This window comes from Anomalospiza imberbis, chromosome 3 (assembly GCF_031753505.1).
Source record: "Anomalospiza imberbis isolate Cuckoo-Finch-1a 21T00152 chromosome 3, ASM3175350v1, whole genome shotgun sequence".
NCBI lineage: Eukaryota > Metazoa > Chordata > Aves > Passeriformes > Viduidae > Anomalospiza > Anomalospiza imberbis.
In genome coordinates, this window is record NC_089683.1 from 47,227,610 (window position 1) to 47,250,847 (window position 23,238).

Below are 23,238 nucleotides of genomic sequence, written 5' to 3' on the forward strand. Positions count from 1 at the left end.
AAGGCAAATAGATTTGCTCTGTGAGCCAAATTACCTCTTGAAGCCTTTCTCTAGTATTTTTTAAATTCTATATTCTCATAAACTGTTCCATGTTATGCCAAGGGAGTCTGAGCCTTTGCTCTCCCATAGTATGTCCATACAGGATGGTGCTGGGTTTGGTACAGCAGATGAGTAGAGGGTTGAATCTGGAATTTTGAATGATAGGAGGATGTAAATGATTAAATGCCTTGGGAGGTCTATGCTGAATCCTTTGTGTTAAACTATAGACATTACTGTCTCAAGGCTGTCACATATAAACACAGGTTCTAACTCCAAATGTCAACTTCTGATGTTGATTTTTCAAGACTTCACCTATTGATTATATTTATTTGCCACTGGCCCTGCATTTGCTCAATCACAACAACAAATCCAGTGCAGCCTGGAAAAGGGCTGAATAAGGAGAAAGAGTTATGTAGTTGTCACTAGCTATCTTCACAGGACACAAATTAGAGTTTTTGTTCCCCTTTTCAGATTATGTGGATTTAACAGTGGACATGTTAGTTAATAACACTTTAACAATGTGCCTATAGCATCAGATTTTTTTGCACTTGTCTTACACAGGCATGCTTTTTCTTGGTGGTTTGATGGGCCAGAAACAGCATGTCCCCACTTTACCCTTTTGGCAGCTGGCTAACAGAGCAGTGCCTTTGACCTGCCATAATGCGCTGCTTCCCTGTCCTCTCCTTTGCCTCTCTGCCCTCTTGTATTAATATTAATCTTGTTCTCCTGCCATTAATTTACATTCAGTTTTGCATAACTTTCATAACTGTTAAAAATCAAAGCACATGCTTAAACTCAGTGGGATGACTGAACCCTAAAATTGTTTCCTGTGAGGCGCAAAAATTCTTCTGTTCCCTTCTTCACAATTTCATTATTTTCTTGTCTGTGCTCCTAGAGAAGAGAGATGCAAAAATATGGCAATTCTTGGCCTCAAGTTCTGATTTGTTGTGTTTTTTCCTGAGGAAACATTGTCTTTCAGTGGACAAATCTGCATCTTATAAAAAATCAAAACATATTCATACCAGACCTAATATGAAGCATGTGTTCAACCATCCAGTGCAAGACAAAGACATGTCATCTTAATCCAAAATATAAAGTCATTGTTTCTGACTAGCATTATGACTCCACTAATAAGCCCTGCTCTTCCATGGAGAAAGTCAATTTGGTGTAGAACAACACAGGTGTGGCTACAATACTTTGGGAATCTACAACTATTGGGATGTTTTGGAGGATTGGAATGGGAGTTTTTATTTCCATCCATTGTACAGAGTATTACAGTGCATAAATAAATGAACAATTCCAAAGGGAACCAAATGGCAGATTGACAGATAAATACTGTGATCATTTTTAAGCAGTCGTGTGATGCAGTGCCATACCTCAGTCAAGCACATACCACCAAGCTTAGCTAGAGGAAATCAGTAAAACATTTCTGATGGAAGCTATATGTCTCTGCAGTTCTAGCATGGTTGTAATTATTTTTAGTCTACTTTGTAGATAATTTTGCTTTGTAAATAATTTTTCTGTTCATGAGAAGCAGGTGCTGGGGACAGTTATTAAGGGGAAAGAAAGTTTTTCTCATCCCCTTATCTCTTAGGAGTTAGAGGCAATGACTTCATCTTCTCCTGTTGTCAGATTAGTAACTGAAGAGCTTTTGATGACACCTACTGCAGGCCTGCACTTTAGGGTGAGGTGAGGCATCCTTTAATGGTTATAAAAGAACCCCCGCTAGTTATAAAAGAAATCTGGGAGAGTAACTTCAATCTGAATGACTTCCTTCACAACAATATATATTGGGCAAGAGCAGGGGAACTCAGGGTGTTCTTCAGCCCTGGCTGCACAGGCACAGAGCTCCAGTTGTTCCTGCTGGAAGCTCTGGGCTATGGACCCACATTCAGGCCCCTTTCTCAGGGGACTGGCTTTAGACACAGCCTGCTGGCTTGCTGATTATAATACAGGTGCAGCAGCGGGTTCACAGGCACACACCACCACCCCCCCGATAAAGCTGCAGCAATTGTTTGTGTTAATAGGGTTTTAAATTGCATCAGGAGGCACAAAAGGTGTCTGAGAACTGGAGACAGAGAGATGAAAGGATAATGCAAATATGGTACTGTAATGATTGAATTTTACCTCTTCTCTCAGTAACCTTAACTCTTTGGATGAAACAACAAAGAATAGAGGAGAAATCTTATATATTATGTTCAGTCTGCACAGTCTGTGTGAAGCTCTCGCTTTAAGCCATGCCCCTAAATATGTTTTTGATTTACATTATGGAGATCTGCAGAGAATGACTTTCTCATTTTGATCATGATGGTTCTATCAGATTTAGTTGCTACACAGGGAATGCTTGTAGTGTTTGTATTTCCCTGCACTGGCACATCTATTTTAAATAAAAGTAACTCCACATGGTGTAAGGGTATTTCTAAATGGAGACTGTCATGGAGAGAAAAGTATTTCTGCAATTTCCACAGAATAAGGTGTTTGTGCTAGAGACATCTGGAAATGTGTCTCACTCTACATTGGATTTATAGGATCAGAAAGAGATGTGGTCTACTGATTAATGCGAGAATGAGAAACTAATTCAATTTTTCAAAAGTAAATGTTCGGAGATTTTTAGATTGCATTACTATATTTGTCTATTTCATTTTGTATCCTACAATAAAAAGCTTGCCAGATACTTTAATATGATGTATTTTGTCTGGGATGTCATCTCATCTCATGTCTTGAAGCTGAAGTCATTTATTTAGACACTGGGACTTAGAATCCATCTAATCTTATTTCCTTAAACCACTGCCCACTGATGCAGCCATGTTATAGGGATCTAAAAGCTCTGCAGGTAATGTATATACAGGACACATTAGTGACACTGAACAAATTGATGTGAACTATAATTCTACATGTCAAATAGTCCTCAACAAATACGCATTTGCAGCAAATATGTCAATTTCCATAATTCTCTAATTTTAAAGAGTCATTCAAACATGTATCCCAGGACAGCACTTTCATGTTTATCAAGTACAATTTGTGTCTGGAGTGTGATTTTTCATATTTTACGGAAGAGTTTTTTCTTTTATTCTCAAACAGAAATTACAGGTATATAGATAAGGGAGAAAAACATAATTAAGGACTGAGATAAAAGCCATATGATATTTAATAAGTGTGTCTGTTTTTCTGTCTATCCAAGATTCTATTTTCCATAAATTATCTGATAAAATATTTCTGTTGCTTTCCACAGAAATGTATAATCAACCAAAATTTTTAAAAAAGTTTAAGGCTTTCCAGACAGTTAGTCTTGTCCCATTTTCTAAACAGACAAACAAAATGCGACAACTTTGTTTAAATTAAATTCCTCACTATGATATAGAAACATCAATCAATCAAAACTGAAGTGATGGGGTTGATTATTATGCTGGATGCAGTAAGAAAAAAAAAAAAAAAAAAAAAAAAAAAAAAAAAAAAAAAAGAAAAGACCCTTTGTGAAAGAGAAAGGAATTTATTCCATAATGACAAGATGAAAAGCAGGCTTGAAAGCTGAGCCTGAGCTTTTTTGCAGTTATCCATGGACATGCAGAATAGTGACTGTTGAGTGTCTGAGCATTTTGTATGACTGCAGGTGTCATGGGTCTCACTCTTTCTTTCTATGTTGTCATTCTTATAGTGAGCAGGAGAATTGCACTACATGTGTCACTGCAGTGAAAGTCAATTTCTGACCCAACTCTGCCACTCAGGTTTGACTGGTGGATGGAAAGGTGAACAAGGGATGTTATGTGCATGGCATTTTCCTTGGAGGAAGGACAATAAGATGGTTCCAGGCACAATTCTTATAAAGTTTTGGGAAACCTTACCTAAACCAGGCTTTGTGAAATTGTGGTAAAGTGTTCACTTAAAAAAAAAAATCAATCACCATTTCTGTTCACACATAGTATTTGTCAGCATAGTGAAAAAAGAAGTCCTTCTAATACTGTGGTTATGTTATGGGAAAGGTTATCCCATGAACAAAGCATGCCTCTGTTAAGTCAAATGAAATTTAAATTTATAATAATTTTTTAGAGGACTGACTAGCTTTATTCTGCTTTCTAGTTTCTGCTAGGATTTCTGGGAGTTCTCTTTAAGGCACCTGTACAATTCTGGAGTCAGGGTGTCTGACTGCTGACTGGGTGACATGGAGAATGTGGAATTACTTGCTTTGCTGAGTTAGCTATGTCTTACTTATTTTGTGTGTCTCTGGTCATTTCTGGGGATTTCTTTTGCCATCTGCCCTTGAGCTCCTGTAAACTTTGAACATTCTTTGGCAGAGTGATTCTTTGCTCTCCTGTTTCTTGGCTACTCTTTTCACCAATCCTACTAACATGGTCTGATGTTCCCTAGTTCTTGAATTGGTTATTGCTTTATTTTTGGTGACATATGTCCAAAACAGAGGATTACATTCCGGAGAGCTCCACACTGGCAGCAGGCCTTGCTTCAGTGTTCTTATGGTTCTCTCCACTCTGGGTGCATGTGAGGTGGGCAAAGATGGCAGGGAGAGGGTGGGAATGTTCCAGACCTTTACACTGCTGTGGGGCGTCCTTGGTCACACACTGACACAGCCCTCTTGTCTCCCTCAGCAGCACTCAGCCCTACAAACAACCTGCAGGCATTACAACTGGAAGTTCAACAGTCTGCCGATGACCATCTCCTCTTTTGGAGATGATGCAAAAAAAAATTAGGGGTGTTACTTGAGTTCAGAAAAAAATGCCTAGGTTGACTGCCAAGTTGGCAAAAAGTAACGTAAAGCAATTTTCAAGCTTTTTTTCATTTCTCTTTTCTACAATATTTTTTTCGTTTTTAACTTGCCAATCTTTCTTTTATATTCGCCTGGTGATCTTGCCTGTTGCTTTACCTTTTGACTCCTTTTCCCTTGGTCAATCTCCTCAGGTGGAAAGAATCATTCCATAAAGCACATTGTCTTCGCCACTTTTCTGCAGTGTTTCCTTTAATTTCTTAACTTCCAGTAAGGAATCATGATTAACCATTCAAGTTACAGTACATGATATGGAAGTCCACTTATGAATCAGATCCAAGAGTACTTTTTGTTGCTGTAGATGTTGACTTTGAAGGATGGGATCTGGAAGGGTAACAGGATAACAATATCCTTTGTATCCTTTGTAAAAGATCTGCTCCATTGATAACTTTTGTGTCACTCAGTGCTACTAAAATGTAAAGCTCCTGTAGAAAAAATAACTGCAATGGTCAGAGCCTACACGAGGTGGCAGTACTGGTATCACATTGGTTTTCTTTTTTGGGGACTTGCTGCTTTCCAGAAAATGTCCTTGTAAATTAATTGATTCATGTCAGAAGTGGGCAAGCTTGTGAACAAGTCCATCTGGTAAGCAGCTTACTACATTTCTATATAAATAAAGAAGATCATCCAACTCTTTCAGGGTCACTCCGCCCCTCAGATCATGAGAAAGTCTGTTTTCAATGCAGAGAAATTCAGATACAATGCTCCAAATGCATAACTGAGCATATCCTGCCTGGTTAGATGATGATAGACAACTGCAGTGCCTGACAGCTTGGGGCAGAGTGAAACAAGCCTTGTAGAAACCAAGCTAGGCAATCTTTTCAGCTTCATGGACGTGGGGCTGAATTGTACTTCTCTTAGAATGATTCCTAAGGAATAGGACCTAGGATAGGAATTAAGTAGGTTTTAAGCCATCTACCACCAAAAGAAAAAGGTATTTTCATCTCATGTAAGGCTATATTTTCATGAAGTGCTTTAACTTCATAGATAAAAATCTCTGCATTAGAATCAGATATTCTTATTGCAATCAATAAGGTCAATGGACAAAAATGAAACAAGGGTTCTGGTGCATTTTCTTCTCCTTCTGTTTTCTGAGATTTTTAAGCCAAATTGCTTTTCTCAGATGAGGTTTTTTATTTCTATTTTTTAAACAAATGAACCAACCAGGGACACTGAGGCCTGTGTTGCATCTAAAAATATCTTAAGTGTGCTACAGCAAGCAACAAGAAGTCCTGCACATTTTTTATCGTTGTTTTACTCTGTTTCTGTGAAAAAAAAAAATTCTGATTCCCAGGCAGATCACACAAAGGCTTTTTTCCTATGCCTCTTACTGTGGTGGCAGGATATGTTTTGGAAGATAGAAGGAGGTCTGGCCATATGAGAGTGGAAGTGGGTGGATGTGGAACGTCACCTGATGTGAGGTGGGTCTTCCTTAGTAGGATCCTCTGAAAATCAGTGACCCCCTGGCTCTGTGAGCCCCAGCTTCAAAGTGAAGTGGGCCAGGGATCGCAAACACTGTATTGATCTTGAGGGAAGCCCCAGGATTGCTTGGTGTGTGAGGCACAGACCTACATGCATGGCATGTGGAATGGAACTCAACCATCTAAGTTTTACAAACCTACCCTGGGACTGAGCCATTCTCCTCTGCTCGGTTTCCTGGAGCAGCCCTCCTACTGCTCCATCCTATCTGTCCATCCCTGGGTATTCTAGGTTGGAGAAGGACATTGTTATGGAGGACAGATGATGTTTATGGACTATTCAACTCAGGTCATTGTTGACAGTCTCTTGGCTACCCTGAGAATTAACAACAGGAAAGCCCAGCAGCTGGTAACTCACCAAAACCCTTCCCAGGGTTGAGGTTCTGCAGCTGCAAATGAAGTCAGCCAGCAGGAGTATGGCTCCCAGAGGAGATGCTTGGGAACAAGTTTATAAGGAGAGATGTGCAGATGGGTCAAGGACATTGCTTAGGCTCTGTGATTTGAGGATATGGTGCATTCTCTCAATGCCTGTCTCTCCAGAGGTGCCTCTCCACCTCTTGAAAGTGCTTTTCCTATTTCTGGAGCAGCTTTAGGGCAGAGGCAGACAAATATAAAAGGAGTGCAGAGACAAAGCCCCAAACCTTTGGAGCTATTTGGTATCTGAACTTCTCCTGAAGTCAGTGAGATATGATACTTTACAACCCTTTCATAGTTTGGACATGAGAATGTTTACACAGAATTATTGTATTGCTAGAAGTAGAATCCAAGCCTAAATTAGCTCTTAAAACTTTATTTTTTAAAGGTGTAAAGAAAAATAATAATTAAAAAATAATGAGGTGTGATTTTTATATTTTGAGGCTTTTCAATGGATGCAGAGAAAAGAAATGAAGCAGTGAAAGAGAAGCAAGTTGATGTTCTCACCAGAGGAGAGAGAGAGTACCAGTCTTGGCAGGGGCAGGTATCCATGCTTTCACTTCAACACTTGCCACCTTACTAAAGAGGTTCTTACAAGTCCTGTCAGACTAAAAGGCAAGGACCAAATCAAGAATGAGACCCTTTCCTGTCCCTTTCCTATATTTTCCTCCTAAAACAAGGCCTGTTTCTTGAGCATAGTAACCTGAATGCTTTAAAATCTGTGCTCTGAATAATGACCTGAAATCACTGGCTCATAAAGCCATCCTTGGTTACAAATGAAAAATGACCAGATAGCTGGACTGACAGGCAGGGAGCAGACACTATCTTCATACATGAAGTGATTTTACAGGATCTGTGAGTACAACATATGTTACATTTGCAGTCCCAAAACCATTTGCTAACCTGGGTTTCAATCAGTCCTTGGCTGCAGCACTTCCACAGAGGCCCTGGCTGAGTGGTAAAACAAGATTATGTCACCCTCCTTCACATCTGCTGCTCTTCTTGGAGAATATCTAAATTCAGCATGATTCATTTGAAAAATTGTTTTCTGAGGAACTGTGCATTTAGAAAAAATGCTGAAAGAACTGATTAAATGGTTTTTAATCACTTTTCCCTTGTGCTTTGGTGGTCACTTGCAATGGGGAATAGTTTCTATTTGAAAGTGAGTAGGTTTAGTTTAGATAGTGGGAAAAAAATTCTTTGCTCTGAGAGTTGTGAGGCACTGGAAAAGGTTGCCCAGAGAAACGGTGGATGCCCCATCCTTGAAGGTGTTCAAGGCCAGATTCATCTTAGTCTCATGGAGAATTTGTACTTTTTGAAGGTTTTTTTTTTATAAAGTAGATGGCAGATCTTTTTACATGAAAGTGGGAAAATGACTGTGCACAGAAAGGAAAATTCTTATTCCCTGAGCCTGACAGTGTGAGCTATTGCAGAGATACAACAGAGAAATTGTAGCAATAGGAATTCCTGCCACTCAATAGAGGTGTGTTATGCAGCCATTGTGATCAGACCAGCCCCATGTGCATTGGAAATTGCTTCCTCCTGGAACAGCTGCCAAAGTGAGCCCAGCATTTCCAGCCTGTGTAGGGACAACACATTTCTGAACTATGTTAAAGCATTAAGCACAAAAAATCCTAAGCGGTAAATTTGATAAATGGTCTGAATGGATCAATTTCAGATGAATTTTCCTTGTTTTTAAAGAGAGCTTTCTGAGGTTGAGAAGGAATTTAAATACAATAAAATATTCAATACAAAAATGTCAACAGTGTTATAGACTACTATAAACAAAGTGTTGAGAAAACACTTCATTTTCTCTCAGAAATGAAAATGGTTCTTTTCTCTGAGGCATAATAGAAGTACTCAAGTGTGAAAGAAATAGTAATCCAGAACAGGGAAATAGTGGGATAAATTTGGCTGTGACAAGATGATTGCCTTTTGCCTGCATGTTGCAATAGGTAAACATAAATCAGTCAAGGTATACAACTGGTCAATCACTGAAAAACATGTAAAAATACCCAAAATTGTTTTTCCACTTACAGCTGGAGCAGGCACAGTTTTTGTAGAGCTGAAGTGGTATGCACTCCACTATGTGCTTTCAATGCCATGAGCTGGGTGAACAACTACAACTTTTTCCAAGTTAAATTTATGAGAGAATTCATACATCTGCATTAACAGCTGGGATTCTTTTTGGGGTTAGGACTGCTAAATGTTGCTATTTTCATATAGATGTCAATATGTGTGCTGGCTGCTTAAGCTTCCTTACCAGTCAATGGGAATTTAGTCAGGACAGTCAATGGACATTCAAGAGCTCTTCAGATGAACAAATGCTGCTCACTCTGGGTCAGCTGAGCAGCATTGGAGAAGGCATTGGCTGGGAGCTGGTTTTAGTTGTCTAAACATATGCATGCAATACAATTTGGAACTCAACAAAATCATCATCCACGACCTCCAGAAGGATCAATTCACAGAGCCATGAATCTGCCAGATCTGTGTCACATCTGCCAAACCTGTGTGGCTCCCTTGGAGAGCAGAGGATATCTCAGCTCATTGTGGACAGCTGTGTTCAGGCACCTGTCCTAACTCCAGTGACCACAACAGGAACTTACAAGTGTACCTCACATTTTATTCCTGACTATACACATCCCTTCACACACGGGCATCAATGCACATAACATAAAGTGTAGATGTGTATATCGGCACGTAGAGGTATAATTCTAGAGATAGAGATGGACGTGTATGTGTATCTATGAAGGCTTCCCTCTGTATGTAGTTTGATAATATACATTTATACAAACCTGTAGGTGCTTATTTGTGTACCTATATGGGGCTATATATAGGTGTACATATAGTGTATTGCTTTGCCTCTAAATGTGATGCTTAAATTTTGCTACTTGATCAAGAGCAGATGCTGAACCTAAAAAGCTGTTTTCTTTTGCTTTCATGGAAACACAGTTTCCCAAATGAAACCAATGGTATACAGAAAAAAAATCCCATCTAATGCCCCCTTTTCTCACTTGGTAGCAGTGGGGTTGCCTAAAGAGCTAGTAGTTGTGGTTTAACAAATAAAGTAAAAAGATTTCTAGTTGAACTACTTTGAAATCAGTTTGGAAGCTGTGATGTTGGATTGTATCAATGCACATTTTTGAAATTGGCAGCCCAGCTTCCTGCTGCTCAGTGCCTTATAGATCCATCAGACTTTTCTCCCTGCTCTCCACTTTAGTATTTTACATGTGCAGCATGAATGGGCAGTCCAGTGGGACTGTTTATATTCCGTTACAATATCAATTAATTTCTGCTGCCATGAAAGACTCTCCTCTCCTCTCCTCTCCTCTCCTCTCCTCTCCTCTCCTCTCCTCTCCTCTCCTCTCCTCTCCTCTCCTCTCCTCTCCTCTCCTCTCCTCTCCTCTCCTCTCCTCTCCTCTCCTCTCCTCTCCTCTCCTCTCCTCTCCTCTCCTCTCCTCTCCTCTCCTCTCCTCTCCTCTCCTCTCCTCTCCTCTCCTCTCCTCTCCTCTCCTCTCCTCTCCTCTCCTCTCCTCTCCTCTCCTCTCCTCTCCTCTCTCTCCTCTCCTCTCCTCTCCTCATTATTTTTTAAAAATTCACAATGTACACATATAAACATATTAACATCTCTTGTGACTATTTCCCCATTAAAGTACTCCTCCCCTGTCAGCCCAGAGTTTATCTGTGTCCTAATGATCTCCTCTGGTTCTAGTGCGAATAAATGAGGAATGCCACTTACTCCTTCAGGAGCACTAACTTTGGCAGTTATGTTTACTTTCAGTAATGAGCTTTAATTACTTTAGCAATTACAAGTATTTGACTGAATTTCCACTGACTGAACACAACATCTGTACTGGTGGGACAGTACATGCTCTCTGATCTCTTCCCAGGGCTCTGTAGAACACAGTAACAACCGTATTCCATTAGTTGCTAAAGCAGTAAGCAAGAAAAAGCCCTCCAGATTTACACTGGTAGATTTAAACTTGTGCCTCTTGCCTTTCATGTCAAATAGAGATTGAAACATCCCGGATAGAGCCTTGTTTCTCAAGTGAGATAATGGTTAAATCAATCAATGTAAATGATGTGTTCACTACATGGATTCTTCTAGCTTTTTAAGAAATTGTGTCAATGCTGTTTTCTTAGCAGAGGTCTCTGGACTGATGTTTATTGGTATTTTTGTGTATAGTGTGTCAAATGGTCTTTCTACAAGTGTTTTCCCCATAAAGTGTGTGCTACAGACAGAGCCTCGTCAGAGATCCGTTTACTTACTGAATTACATATGTCTGTCAATACTTCAGGAGTTAGAAAGTTAAAGCTTATTGTAAGATTCAGTTATATTGTCTCCTTAGAGATGCTGCTTAAAACTGTGACAGGAGATGCTTAAACACCTCTTTCCCCTCCCTGCCATATTATTTGCAACCATTTTCTTCAAGTGTACATGAACTAGATAAAAGGATGGTTATGTTTAAAGGGCATGCACTAAAATGTTAGGGAAGGCCAGAACTGAAGCTGCATGTTTAGCTTTGTGCTTCTGGAGATATTTTTCCTCCCTTACTCTTCAGTTGCAAGGTCTGTGACTGTCCCCTATGATCACTGGTCTTCTACAACCTGAACCAGAGCTCTTGGATCATCTTCTTCAGCATGTCTGGGAAGCACTGAACCTGTGGATGTGTCAGCAGGGACCCTGCCTGTGCTTGCATGCAGTGCTCCCAGACAGTCCTTAAGAGACTAAGGAGCAATTGTACAGCAGTCCTACCTAGTCACGAGTTGGGAAAGCTGGTAATGAGCTCTGCAGGTGTGTGGCTTGCTCTGCTAGGTTATCCTAACTCTGTGTAATCCTTGGTGTGGACAGACTCTTTTAGAAGGCATTTGTGGGATAAAGTTCTAGGAATGCCAGGAAGATACATGAATAGCTTTCAGATCTTTGGGAGCAACATTGATTTCCGCAGCACATCACAGCATTGTGTGCTGTGGGCAGCTGAGCTACCTCTGCCTGAACTAGTTTGGGTAATGAGAACAGTCTTTATGAAAAGCTGGATAAACTGGTCCTTTTGTAGAGAAGTCTCCTTTCAAAGGGTAAGGAACAGGAATAAGCTCTGGGAAGGATCTAGGAAAGCAGAATTGTGGTGTGGCATCCGTTACAGGATCCAGAGAACAAATAACTCTTGGCTACCCTGTCATCTCCAACAACTAAAAAGTTACCAAATCACAAAAAACCCTTTGAGGTGATTAAAGATTAAATTGGAAGAATAACCAGATTGACTATGACTGACTCTCTCCTCCCTTTTCCCTCTGCACATAACAGTGCAGTTCTAGGTGAATGCCAGAAGGACCAGGTGTCCTCCCTTTCCCTCCTGCCACTACCATGAAGTTTCAGGATGCCTTTCAGGTGTCTCCTAGAGCTTTGCAGCTGTGCATTATGCCTTGTGAAGGGAATTGGCTGCATAACACACTTTCGCTCCTCAAACAGTAATTACTTCAACAGAATTATTAGCACAAAGGAAGGTTTCTCAGGTGAATGAGGACAGCACAAACATGCAGGTTATATTTCTGCAGACTATAAATAGAGGGCAATCATTCATGCAATGAGTCCTTCCAGAGTAAGTCTCTTCTCCCCTGCTTTCTGAAGAGAACTTATGGGAGGGGAGAATAGTTTCTACTTCATATTTGCACAGAAAAATTAATGAGCTGTGGGAACTACCACAGAGGTAAAGAGATTTTTCAGAGAAGCGTTCACATGTATTTTTGATATGATAAACAAAGATTTTTGGTGACTGAAGGAAACAAAATGTGAGAAAATCATCTGCCAAGACTGACCAAAATGTATGTAATTTAAAAACAAAAAAAAAAAAAAATCCCAGCCAAAAATAGCTGATCATGATTTCTTTTTCATTATTACATATATGAAAGGAATATACTAGGTTCAATTCACAAAGGTACTGGAGGAAGTCATGCAGTGTGCTCCATACTTCTTGGAAATCTCATCCATGATGAGAGAGAGCCGGGTCCCCAATCAGATCTTCCACCCTTTTGCCCGAGGCTGTGATTTGACATAACAGTGGGTATGACAGTGGGTTTGGTGACAATACTGCACATGTTCCCATGCCTTTGACTGCTCCAGCAGTTGATCCTTGACAATCTGTACAGCCACACTGTTACTGGAATCAAGTATGGCTCTTGCAGAAAAATCACTTGGCAAAAAAATAAGTAACTGATTATTTTTTACCCTAATGCAAATGGCACACCTGGGTTCATAGCACATCTGGGTGAGAAAACAGTAAGAAAGACTGAAGAGATTTAATTAGTAATTAATACTTTATTGCTTCAATTATGATCAAAAGTGCCTCTATGTGTATTGATTTATTATTTTTCACTCCAAGAGAAGTTGATGTGAATGGAAGTCAAGCACTGTTTGTCAGACAGAGCCTTACACTCACAGCAGGAGTAGTAATTGAAATAATGATTTCCTACTATCTTCATTTTTATTTAGAGTTTCAGAAAAAATCTGGAGAAGCGTGGGACATCATTACTGCCTAAAATCAGATATTTTTAAAAGGACAAGGGGACTGAGGTTTTTGAGAGATTTCTCCCAGAAGAGCAAAAAGTGTAAGTGTGGCTATGGGATTTAGCATGTCTTTAATTCTACAGATGTACAAATCAGCACAGAAGCACTTTTGAAATGTGTATTTTTGTGTTTCCTCTCTTTTCCAAATGGTCACAGATCACCAAAAGTCTTGAAACCATTTACAATTAATCTCATGACTCTCAGTATTTAAATACGAGTTCAAGATTTTCACCCATTGATTTGACATGACTTGGGAGGCCCGCTTACCTTAAACCAATGCCTAGCATTTTTGCAATTGTAATGGAACAGGAATCTGGAGAAAAAGAATAAAAAATGGGGCAGTGAGAACAAAAATATTGTTTGTTTTCTAATAGATGGCCAAAGATGGGCCTACCCTCCAGAATTTGATAACTAAGTCAAAAAAGTGATAATAATCAGTCCTAAAATAGCTCTGACATTTGATATTTTAATTTATAAGTTTAAATTACATTTAAAAAATTAATTTTGTTCCAAGAAAGTTACAAATGCAAATCCAGGGGAATTCATGCTGCCCAGGTTTGTGATTTTTCTGTGGAAGCAAAGGAGGGTTTTAACAAGAATTAGCCAAAAATTAGCATGTTACATGAAATTCTGTGGACTATTTTAACTCCTAAACTGTTATTTCATGTTTAGTTATGATTCAGTTGTATGGCTGGTAGTCAAAGAGAATATCTAGAGATAACTGATCTTCCATATGCACCCTCTACAATAGCAGGATCTGTGTACTGTGATACAGTAAAAGGAGTACATTCCTTTGTCTTATGCAGAAGACATCCAAATAGCATATAACCTTTTCTTTGTCTAATATTGATGCAATCCCCTCTGACTGCCCCCCTGAACTGTTATGCTAGCTCAGTCTTAGGGGATGGCCGAGGAGCAGAGCTTCAGAAGCCAGGAGAGAGAGGCTCAGTTTCCATGTGTTTATTTTCTGGGGAGAAAGAGGAAAAAGAGACTGAACAATGGCGGAGTGGGTTTTTATCTAGGTTCTGGGGGGTTGGGGCCATCTGGCCTCTGGCCAATAGGTTCCCTCTAGGGTTTAAGGGTCATTCTAACATTCCTATCTGTGGGGGTCTGCTGCAGGGTGATACCATTCCTTAAAGAACTGCAACATAATATCTTCCTCCACTTTATTTTTATAGAGTGGGTTTTTTTCTTTTTTATTTTCTTTCTTTTTTTAAAACTGTATTCTCTGCTCACGGTGATTTCACACTGCTTTATCTTCACTGACTTGGGAAGAATTGCATCTGAGTTACATGGGTGTGATTTACTGGGAATGAAGCCCATTACAGATAATTAACTGTAATGCATTGTTATAATTCTTTTCATTTAAGAGAACTTTTCGCTCCCTTTCCCCAGGGTGTGTTCCATTTGCTCCAGTACAGGAGTTAGAAAGGGAAGCTATTTATTTTTCATGTTTTTAAAGGCACAGAGAGCATGAAGAAGGTTAGCTGGATCCCACTGTTGTGAGACCTCTTTTTTATCGATACATTTCTTCCTGATACTGTCTGGATTGCTGAGGCATAATTATTGTGGCCAAAAACAATGTCATCCTGGAGATCAACAAGCCATTAGAAAGAGGCTGAGAAAGCATGAGAACAGGTTAGACATTTAACCGAGGCATGGACATCATTCCCCCAAATCCCTTCTGAGACTTCTGCAGGCAGCCTGAATCTGTGTGCAGCCTTTCTGCAGGCAGTGGTCATGAGACACCAGCTCAGAGTCCAAAGCCATCCCTCCTTGGTGTGCCAGCAGCCATGCAGCTGCTGTTTGCTGGATTTTTCAGGGCAGACCAATGTTCCTCGATGCTGTATACCTCAAATATTTTCATGTTCGTTCCCTTTGTTCACCTGCATCATGCATTTGTATAAGGAAATATATTGAAAAGTAAAAAGCCATCTCAAAAACTGGCTTGTATAGTCTGACCTTTGGGACTTGGGTGCATTGTGGAAAGTGTGTTAAAGCAGCACTCTTGGGGATGGTGAAGTTTGCTGACTGCAGGGGGCTTACTGAGAAAATTGCAAGGCTTCTGGCTTTGCCTTAATAACAAACATCAGCTTCTTTTTAAGTCTGTTGGTCTGAACAGAGAGAAAGGCAAGGCCCTGGAAGACAAAGCTCTGAGAATTAATTTTGATACACTTTTCAAACATTTGAAGCAGATATAAACCATTCCAAAATTTCTCCTGCATGTTGGTTTCCTGTGGTTGATTTACAGGCTGTGACAGAAAATCCATTTCTGTTCCTCTAGATGCTAAATTCATTACCTTGCCACAGAATTCAGAGTCCCCGGTTCTCCTTGAACTTCAGCTTGTTACTATGGCAACCAGTGCCAGACAATATATTTTTTTCTTCTCACTATTTTCCATTGGCATGGACTATTTTTACTGCATATTGCAGTAAAAATAGTATCTTTTTGCAAGATTCATAAAACAATTTACAAAAATAACTTGATTTTCATTAAAAAGTTTCCTCCTATACTGTGATTTTAGGACATACATTATATATGCAGAATAAGTCTGATTAATCACAATAAAATAAAAAACGTTATAAAATAACAGGGTATATTTGCCTTACAGCTGCACTCCAAAAGCTTTTTTCCTCCCTTTATTCCTTCAAACCTTTCAACATTTTAGGTTACAGTAAAATGCTGTAACCATTGACATTTTAGGTTACAGCAAAATGCTTTTTGAAATGGGCTTCATTTTTCTTCAATAAGTAACTGGTCACTGTTCCCTGTTTCAGAGGTTGCCTCCTCTCTACAGCGTCAGAAGTATTGAGGGATTAGCTTGCCAGTTAAAGTCCATGCCATTTTGAACCTGTCTCTCTCTGAAGTCTTGTTTAAATTCTGAATTGGTTTCTGAGGGGGGAGTCTGTTCTTTGCTGCAAGAAATCCAAGGGATGTCAGGAGGATGGAAATTAAGTCAGTCAATCAATAGGTTGCCCTTGCTCTCCTGAATGAGATGGCAGGCTGATAAACTAAGGCAAGTATTAGATGATTAGACTGATTGGCAGTGCCCTGACCAGAAGCAGCAGAGTCTGTAAAAATGAATAGAAGGTATTCAGGAATTCAAGACTTCAAGAATAATGAAGTTGGAACTAATTTAGTAGTAATGGCTGACATACACTAACTGAAAAGATGCTTATCTGTACATACAATGCTTTGTTCAGCCTTCCCTCATATATATAATTTATTTAAACCAACAGATTCTTAGCAGATAAGTGCTCTGCATGAGCCTGAGACTTGTACAGGGAGTTATACTGAAAAGCACCTATGCAAGAGAAGTGTTTAAGTGGAAAAAGTTCTCAGTAAACAGGGTTTTTTGCTCTTCATGCTGACCATGGAATTATGTTACTCTGCATCTACCTTTCCATATGTCTTCTATGAATGTTTATTCTTTCAACTGGTTTTACTGCACCATTCTTACTACAGTGCATAAGGGGGAGACAACTGCTAATAAATGGATTTTCTTGACATCATCTCTCAGATGAAAGCATAGTGATATCCAGGCTTGTGGATATGTCATCTAAGTGACTTAAAGCCTAACCTCTACAAGAAAAGTCATCCAATCTGAGAAGCCCATGGACTAGTTTACAGAGCTTTTAGTTTTTTGAGTTGCACACCCAGGACACAGGTGTTCCCTGGCTGCAGTTACAGCTGCAGATTAACCCTTTAACATAGCGTAATTAGCAGCACAGCATTGATGACTCACAGAACATGACATACCATGTGCATTAACTCAGGTAGGAATCCCGTAGGAAAGCTGTAAGATGATCATGAACTGAAAGTTCATACTAAAATACCTTTACAAAGTACTTAATTGATGTCAGTGTATCCTGTTTAGTTCTGGGAGTTCCTAATTTTTGATTACTTATATATGAAGCTGTAATATTACTTTAAGGATTTGTTAATGGTTACCTCCTATTTTTTTTTCCTTTCTCCCTGCTCCCCCCCTGCCCCCTCAAGCATTGTATTTAATAGGTGGTGAGATGAGGATGAACAGTGACAGCATAGAACACACAAGATGGAATATTTCTCACCTATCACTTGATGTTCAAAGATTAGATGCTCTGAAGATGAAGCATGCATATCTCTTGGCAGTGGATGGGGAGAAATTCTGTCCTTCAAGGTGCCTTACACCTGAGATCTCACATAAGTTGCAGCAAGAGCAAGGTCTTTGCTTTACATTTATCCTTTTGAGTTTACCATGAACATCACTTTTTTTTCCCCATGAGGCAGAAGGATGTTCTTCAGGGCAGATTTAGTACTTCACATATTTGGGCCCAGATTCTTTAATCTTGACCTTCTCTTACTTTTTATTACTCTATACTGATACAAATATGTGACTGGGTCATTTTTGCACAGTCATTTGTGGGAATGTTTGCATATGAAATGAAAATTATAAACTTTTCTGGAAAGAGACAGCTTCTAGGCCTTTCAAGTACTTGCATTTCACTAGCAGTTATACTGCTCATTTTTGTTCAATAACTACCCTGAAACTGAATGTTCCAGAGTTTGACACTATACAAATAAATGCCAACTAGAGCAGTACATCTGGTTTCAATAACAACAGCAATAATTTCCAATATTTGTTTTCCTAACGAAGGACCAGAATCCAACAGCATTACTGGTGAGAAGAGCACTGAAAGTGAGAAGGGAATATAATTTATTACACATACAAAAACTATGTTAAAAGAACATTATTAAGGTTGTAAAGTCAACCACTTGAGACTTAGGAAATGCCAGAATTAAGGTGGTCTGTGCAACTTTAATTTGACCTCGTCAGTGTATGCCTCCAGATAGTCTTTAGTTACACGAATGTATGTGATTTCTTTCCAAGACACCCACCTCAGTCAGTGCACAGAGAGTGTAAGTTGCCCATTCAAGGAGCAGCTATGCAATACTTATTTTCCCTCTTGTGTCTGGCATGTGATACGTTTGCTCTGCACCATGCAAACCTTGCTCTGAAAGAAAAATGGTTAATTTCCTCCCATTCAGTTTTCTCTTGCTCGTTACTGCTGCAACTCATTACTTTGCAGCATCATTTTTGTAGATATTTGTGTCAGTGAGTCTGTGTGACAGAGAGGGTGCTGATGACCGAATGCTCGCGCTGCAGGGGATTTGCTACATCTTTTCAGCATATTTTGAATAGCTGTGAGCAGTTGGGGGACATTAGGTAGAGGCACCAGCAAAGCAACCTTTCAGTTGAATCTCACCCAAAGAAAACTGACCTGAGTGCTGCAGAAGAGTGCAGGAATGCAAATCAAAACATGGCAAGTGGGAATGACTGGGAGATCCTCTTCCAAACCACACTGCAGCTCAGATCTAAGAGGCTGTGTTAGGCACATCCTGAGAGAGGACCATCTGTTTTACAGATGGAGGAGCCACACACCCAGAGGTTAGAGCAAAAAGCATCAACTAATTTTGGGTGTGAATGTGAGATAACAGAAATTCAGTCCCTTCAGACTTACCACTTAGAGAAGTCCCTTCTCTGACATTGACTTGCTGCAGTCAGAGACCCATGGACTTGATATTTTCCTGTCTTAGTATTTAATCCTTTTTTTAATTCAGGCTAACCCCTCACTGCACATTAAAATCAGTAAGTCACATAGCCCAATTCTACATTAGAAAACTACACACAGCCAGGGCAAAGCTCATAGCACAGCTTGCTTCCACATGGCTTTATTTCCTCCCTGCCTCTCAGCAGTCCCAGAGAGCTCATCCATATTTCTTACTGGGTACATACTCTTGCTCATGTTCTCTTCAAAACTGTGACTGACCAGCTATTCTTGTTGGGACTCTTTCCTTGTCTTTGGCATGGATAATCAAGCAGTTGCCATAGAACAGAGACTATAACTCTGTTTTCTTCCCTTCCCAACATCACATTTCCCATATGGGGACTATGAGCTCATACTTTTTTCCATGTCCACAGAGCTTGAAATAAATCCAGCTGTATATAGCCAGGAAATTCCAGCACTTGGTATTTCCATTTCCTTAAAACATACTATTTGTTTTATCTGCATTTAATTTCATCTGGAGGTTGGGGCTGACAAGTTGCTGATCTGTAAACTTTGCTTGGTTTCATCCCTGGAGCACCATGAACTTTCTCTATGAAGGACAGATGCATGCTCATTAATATCCATGCAGCTTTTCACATTCCTCTTCACACAGTGTGGGAACGTGGATTTTATTGTCCCTTTTGCACAGATCCCAGTGCTACCAAAGAAAGAAGAAGAAAATTACTTCTTTATAATCTAATCAGTGCATTTACTGCCACATTGCCCCAGAACAGTAGCACATCTGATACTACTTTGAGTTTGGACTTGACATTGGGCAATCAGTCCTATTTTCCAAATGTCCAGTATGAGGTATGCTGATGTTTAACAGGCAGTAAGAATCGCCTATCCTAAAACAAACAACAAGTAGCACATCTTATTAAATTACATTACTTCAGCCCTACTGAGCTGCTTTTTATTTTCTTAAATCAAATATCACAAAGCCAAAATAATGACTAAAAGGAAATTATTAGAAACACTTTCTTGTCCTGAACATGATGGAAAATGCTCAATTAAATGAAAATCTTCCTGTCTACAAACCACAGTAATAAACCACTACTATTTTTCATAGTGGATCATCATGCCATATGGGTTTTTAATAAAATATATGACCTAGACCAAACCTTGGCTATTGCTGTTATCTATCATTTGTTATAAAGAGAGCAGACATGTTTGATTTCTCTCATTAAACTGAATCCATTCCTGTCTTTAGGTTATTGCTCTTTCAGAATCACATCTACCGCATTTCCAATTGGTTTTTAATTATCTTTCTTGCATTCTCTTTCTCAATATGCTTTTCTTCAAAATGTTTTACATTATCTTATGTTGATGGCAAAGCATCTTGCTGGGGCACGTTTATTGAAACATGCTACTTAAGAAGCTAATTATAGGGTAGATTATATTTTTCTTTTAGCAAATGCACTTGACTGTTTTAATGTTTTGGCAGAAAGAAATAATGAACAACTATCTTGAATGCCATACCGTGTGTATATGTGTGATCTTGGTGAACAGATGCTAAGGTTCATGGTCCTGCTTTGGTATCCCTTAGATAAGGAAAGACCTTTAATCACCTTGGAAGGAAAACTTGCATATGTAGTAATAATAAGAAGGGATTAGAAGATTATTTAGAACTGTTTTGTGAGATAGATATATAAGGAAGAGTCTGTATAAAAAATTAAAAACTTGGGCTACTTTCCAGTCTGATGTAAAGCTGTGTGGTGTGGAAGATTTAGTCAGAATTTACTAAAATATACTCTGGGAAATGTGACCCAGAAGGCTTTGTTTCCTCATGTTGTTCCCTCTTATTTGTCTGCTCATTTTCCAGTTGATTCTACCGGTAGGTCTTTCCAAAGAGGCAAATGCAGAAGCAACCAGACAGGAAAGAAAAGCACAATGTTACCACCCCAAATGAGAGCAGCTGAAGTTATTCCACAGGTTAAAACGAAGATGTATGGCAAAAGCAGACCACTAACACAGGGATTGGAGAGGACTTAACATCTTGTTTTCTGGTGGATTTCTTTAAGACTACTTTACTTTCTTCATTATATATAGGAAAGAAATCGCCCTTTTCCTTGCCCAGACCACTTCAGAAAGATCTTAACTGCTATTTAGCACATCTTCAACAGGTAAAGGAGGTCTCAGTGCCACATAAGCAAAGAGCAGGAAAGAGCATGGTGAGAACTTTCCAGAGCTTTAAGTGCCAGAGTATTTTTACACAAAACAAATGGTAGCTATCTCATACTGTGGGTTTCATGCTTGCTATTTTAAGCTTTCTCCATTTTATTAAAATAAATGTCTCTAGTATTTTTGGCCTGTCTGGTTTTAATTTTCTTATATATTCAGTTTCAAGAAACACAGAAGCAAGGACAAAACCTGATTTTTTTCACCAAAGTGTTTGCCTTTTAGGGCTGATTTCAGACAGCTTACTCTAGGTGCTCAGTTCAGAAGTCTTGCAGCCTGAAAACTGAAAAAGAGTCATCCAGCCTTGATGGATGAATACTCAGGATTGATGTGTGTGCTCACCAGAGGGCCAGAACATGATAGCATCATGGTATCTGCACCTGTATGGAGCTCATGAGATCAAATCAGAGCTGTCCAGTGCATGATTCTCATTACATGGGGTAAGTTTCATGAAAGGATAGGTGCTTGCCTGCTGTGCTTATATTTCTTTGAAGTGGCCATGTGAAAAGCACAAGGTCTTTCCATGCCACATCACTCAGTCATGAGAGGGCGTTTGCAGGAGTGAGGCAACCTAATGACTCAGACAAGGCTGCCTTTATGCACTTGCAGGTGTCTATGTTGAGGTACGTGGGGGATTGCACAGACCAGCCTCAAACTTCGTTTTACTCACATAACAATATATTTGCTGTGCCTGCTTAGCACTAACATACAAAAATCATGGCAAGCATGGAAGCAAATGAAAAGCTGAATAGGAAAATAACACCTTTTAAAGCACATTAATAAAGTTTTCAAAATAAAAGTAAGTGGAATTCATTAGTCTAAAATACAATCTCTAATCTTTTAAAGGCTGGCATGAGCCTATAACCATAGATTTTGGAGTACTTAAATGATTGTATAATACCTAAATGTTTATATGGGCATGCATGCAACTAAATTTTAGACCTGTTGTGCTTTTCAGTATGATCTGATGGCTACTGCACAGAAGCTGTTGTTAGGAATCATAGGCTCTGTTTCTCCTTTCTTCCAAGATTTACAGCTAATGAGATGTTATTTTCTGTACTCCTTAGCTAGCACAAAACTGTATTTTTTAGGTGTTGTTTTTATGATTTAAGATTTACAATTTCTAATGATCATAGGCAAAGAAAACCTTTTATTCACTTAAGCACCATGGGAGACAGCATGTAACAAAATCACCATGTAATTTTCACTACAGAAATATTGTTGCTTCAAAGCCACTGTGATTTTTTTAGGCTTACACAAAGAACCAAATCCTGACCCCTTGGCTTGCGCTAGGCAAAAGCTTTGCAAGCATCCCTGTAGAGTGGATTTTAATTTTCATGAATGATTTCCTAAGACTTTGGTGAAGCAGAAGTAGTCTAAAAATTGATAAAAGTGGAATGAATATAGTTTTCTGGGAATGAACATCTCATTTTCCAATGCTAGGAAACAAAGTCAACTATTGTATTCAGGTGAATTGAATTCAGTCTTGTTACTTGAAAATAGAATTACTATTCTAAGTAAAACTCTCAGAAAATGTCCCAGAGAAAACAACCTTTTTTTTTTTTAATGGCAAAGCCATAAAAGCCTCATACTATGCCTGAATTAATAAAATGTACAGTATCTCTAAAGTCAGCTTTAATTTAAAAAGAAAGAAAGAAAAAAGCTGCTTCTGAAGTTAGATGATAATTCTGGGAATTCGCTTTCTTTCCTTTTCCATAATGACTTGCTCTTTGGAAGTTTATGCAGTGATTTCAGCTCACTCAGATAAGATGTAATGCTTCTTACATTAGTATTTTGAAGAGGTTTGGCATAAGCGAATGGGTAATTTTTCAGTAAATTGCTCAGGCTGAAATTAATATATTGAGTTCTTATGATTTCTACACTTTTTTTGGCTTGTGGTCTCATCTCTACAGGAATGCATGCTTAGATGTTTTGCATGTATTTTTGAGGAGACTAACCACTAAAAAAGGACAAGAAAACCTCTGAGATATTGTTCTTGTGACACCAGTTAGACAGTGCTGTACCACATTAATATCCAAGATAATGATACAGTATTGACACTGCCATCACCACACAGGCCAACAACTAATATGTGAATGTGCTACACCATTGTAGGAGCTTGAATATTTTTATTCCAAGGTTCAAACCTCATAGCCTTTTGTTTCAATAAGAGTACAGATTGGCCTAGTTGTATC